This window comes from Arachis ipaensis, chromosome B01, assembly GCF_000816755.2.
Source record: "Arachis ipaensis cultivar K30076 chromosome B01, Araip1.1, whole genome shotgun sequence".
NCBI classification, from domain to species: Eukaryota; Viridiplantae; Streptophyta; class Magnoliopsida; order Fabales; family Fabaceae; genus Arachis; species Arachis ipaensis.
In genome coordinates, this window is record NC_029785.2 from 78,371,848 (window position 1) to 78,376,094 (window position 4,247).

Below are 4,247 nucleotides of genomic sequence, written 5' to 3' on the forward strand. Positions count from 1 at the left end.
TAGTATAGATTTACTTTCCTTGCAATTTTACTATGCTTCCCTTTTGTGCCTTCCAAGTGCTTGACAAAATGCTTGGTTGGATTTTAGAATAGATTTTTCCCCCTCTTGGCCTAGATAGAGTAATTAGTGACTCTTGAGTTACCAAACTCCTTTGTTTATTGATAATTAGAAGTTGCTAATTGACTTGAATGCCACTAAAGCTAGTCTTTCATCATGATTAGGCTAGGACTTGTGGACTCAAGTTAATTCATCTACTTGACTTTCCTTCATTGTTAGAGGTTAACTAAGTGAGAGCAATGGACAATTCTCATCACAATTGACAAGGATAACAAGGATGTGACTTCTAGTTCTCATACCTTGCCAAGAGCTTTTCTAGTTGTTAGTTTATTTCTTTTGCAATTTACAATTCTTATCTCTTATCTTAAAAACCCCAAACATACTTCATAGCCAATAACAAGATCACTTTATTACAATTCCTAGGGAGAACAACCCGAGGTTTGAACACTTTAGTTTATAATTTTAGGGGTTTGTACTTGTGACAAACAATCTTTTGTATGAAAGGATTATTTGTTGGTTTAGAAACTATACTAGCAACGAGAATTCATTTGTGAAAATCTAAACCACACAAAAATCCATTCATCAGTGTGCGAATAACTCCATCATCCATACATGGGAGAGCTTCTTGGAGGCCTTGTGTGTTAGATTTGGCCACAACACATTTCATGACTCGAAGGCAGCACTGAAAGAAACTCTAGCAACAATCTACAGTGGCTGATTACCAATCCTAGTTTGAAGAGCTCTCTAGTCAAGTCACTGGGATAGGGGAGGACTGGTTCATCTCACTTTTTGTGGCTGGCCTCATTGATACACTAAAGTGTGAGTTAATGCTTACAAAACCACGGACGTACGTGGAAGCAGTCACGATTGCCAAGCTCCATGAACAAAAGCTCCAGCACATGCAACTGAATCTTCGTCCTCAGGGAACCAAGAATGCTATAGGAAGCTCAACAACTTCCTTCAACCCAATGTGAGCTCCACAATTACAGCCACTGATGAGCTGATATTTCATACGCTTTTTGATATCATTTTCTTAGTATTTTTAGTATGTTTTGTTAAGTTTTATTGTGTTTTAGTAGATTTTAATGCAAATTTCACTTTTTGGATACTACTTTGAGCTTTTATATTTTTCTTATGATTTTAGGTAAATTTTAGGTGATTTTGGCGAAGTTTTGGCGAAGCCTGATTTAGAGGCAAGGAAAGCATAGCAGATGCTGTCAGGATCTGACCTCCGTGCATTCAAACGAGCATTTATGGAGGTCCAAATGATGCGTTCTCAACGGCATTGGAAATCTAACTTCCAGAGCTTTTCAGCAATATATAATGGTCTATACCATGCTTTGGAAATGAAGGCCCAAAACGGGTGTTGAACGCCCAAACTATCCCTTTTCTGGCGTTTAACGCCCCAAGGGGACAGAAGCCAACATTCAAGACCACAAAGGAAGCAAGGAAGCAGCATATCTACCCCCTATTGGGCATTGAACGCCCATTCCTTCATGTTAAAAGCCAAGCTCAGCCCAAACACTAACTAGGTGGGCCCAGAAGTAGATTTTCGCATCCTTTTACTTAGTTTACTTCATTTTTGTAATTCTTAATTATTAGTTTAGTATATATAGAAGAAATATCACCCTTGTATAGGATCTTTAATCTCCTTTACCACTTTCGAACATTTGACACTATTCTCTGTACAGTATGAGCAACTAAACCTCCTAAGTTAAGGTTAGGAGCTCTGCTGATTCCTATGAATTAATACAATTACTTTTCTATTCCAATTAATGTTTGATTCTATTATATGATGCATTGTCGTTCTTCATCCTTATGAATCTCGATTCTACATGAGTTCTCACGAGTCCTAACCCGGATAGTATTGAGCTACAGCTTGATGATGCATCACAAGTTCCAACAGAATTATCTAGATTAACTGAGGTATGTGACATAAAACCTCGTTAGTCAAGGGAAATTGAGGTTCCTGTGGCTCTAAGGACTAGAACCATAAGAGCAGCAGTCTCTGATCCAGAAGATTCAACCTTGTCTTTGGCGTTTTGAGTAGGATCACCAAAGAGATTGACTTGCGCATGCTTCACCCTTTCCCAGATTGATCTAGTCCATTCGGATGTTTGATCTAGACCTGAGGAGATTAATGACCACGACCAATGGCTTAATCACTTACAGGCTTGCCATTGAAGGAATCATTCATCGTTGAAGTAGAGGGTATGACATTTTAACTCAGAAGAAGAAGCATCTCCGAAGCCTTAACTACTGCTAATTACTGTCTCTACATTCGATTGTTATTGCTTGTTTATACGCCTAAAACAAACAACAGCTATCCTTCTATTCACCTGAATAAGATCTGCAAGATAACCACAGCTTGTTCAATCTGACAATCCTCATGGGATTCGACCCTCACACACCTGAGGTATTACTTGGATGATCTGGTGCACTTGCCGGTTCAGTTGTGCAAGTTTAAATTTCGCGCACCAAGTTTTTGGGGCCGTTGCCGGGGATTGTTTGTGATTGACAAACTAACGGTTATCATGCTCCTTAGATCAGGTACCTTTTACTATTTTTCTTGTTGTGTTTCTTAATTTCTTTTTTCGAAAAAAAGATAATCTTTTTCTATCTTTAATCATCTTTTTCTTTTATTTGAGTCTTGTGTCAAAACTTGAAGCTTGGTGTCACCTTGGTTTTTTTCTTTTCATAAGTCTATCTGAAAAATTGTTCTTACCTTTCTTTCTTGGTATTCGAATTGTTCTTGCTATTTTTCTTGTTTGATTTTCAAATTTTCAAATTTGGTGTCTTTTGGTGTTTTTCCTTCAAGTGTTTCAAAAATTTGTGTCTTTGATCTTTAAATTCTTTAAGTTTGATGCCCTTTAGTGTTTGTCCTTTTTAATTTTCGAAAACTTAGTGTCTTTAATTTCAGAATTTTTAAATTTGGTGTATTTTAGTATTTTTCCTTTTCACTTTTTCAAAAATTTCTTTTATTTAATTTAAAATTTTAACTTTGGTGTCTTGGTTGGTAGTCTTGTTCTTCCTGCTTATCTTATCTTTAAATCTTTATCTTATCTTTCCTTTCTTTGATTTTTAAAATTTTTGCTATCTTATCTTTCTTTTAAATTTCAATTTTCAAAATTTTAGTTCTTGTTAGTTTTTCTTTCTTTTGAATTTTAATTCTTAAAATCTTTAAAATTTTAAAATCTTATCTTATCTTCTCTCTTTTGACTTTTTCTAAAATTTAATTTTCAAAATCCTTCCTTGACTTTCTCTTTCTAATTTCAAAACTTTTTAAAATCAAATCTTTTCCCTTTAAATTTTTTAAATCTTATCTTATCTTATTTGACTTTTTCTTTTCGAATATTAATCTTTCAAATATTTTATTGACTCTTTTTTTTCAATCTTCAAAATCAAATCTTTTAATTTAATTTCAATCTTTTTTATTAGTTGTTTGTTTTATTTTGATTTTAAAAAATTGGTATCTCCTTGATTCTTAATTTTCTTTCCTTTTTTTTCAAAATCTTCTAACCTATCTCTCTATTCTATTTTTGAAAATTCTTAACCTCTTTCTCTCATTTTTTTTGAAAATTTTCTACCCTTTTCTCTCTCTTTAATCTCAAAAATCTTCTTTTCTTTTCTCTCTATTTTCGAAAACTTCTTCTTCTTTTTAGAGATATCTTCTTTTCTTTTATTCTTCATTATCTTTCTAACAACAGACCTCTATACTCTAACATAGAGAATCCTTTCTCCTTATTTTCTTGGTTTCTTTCTTCTTGTTTATGAACAGGAGTAGGGATAAAGAATATTTCCTTGATCCAGATCCTGAACCTGAAAGGACTCTGAGAAGGTGTCTGGAAGAAGCTCAGGCTAGCAGATCCATAAAAAATCTAACAAGAACTCTAGAATAAGAAGCAGAAGAAAAAATAATGGCAGCTAATCCAGACAATGGAGGTAACGCAAGAAAGGTCCTAGGATCTTACACTGCACCCAATTCTGATTTTTATGGGCGCAGCATCTCCATTCTTGCCATTGGGGCAAAAAACTTTGAGTTGAAGTCTCAACTGGTCACTCTGGTATAACAGAACTGCCAGTTTCATGGACTCCCACAAGAAGATCCAAACAAATTTCTATCTGACTTTCTGCAGATATATGATACAGTCAAAACCAATGGAGTTAATCCAGAGGTTTACAAGCTCATG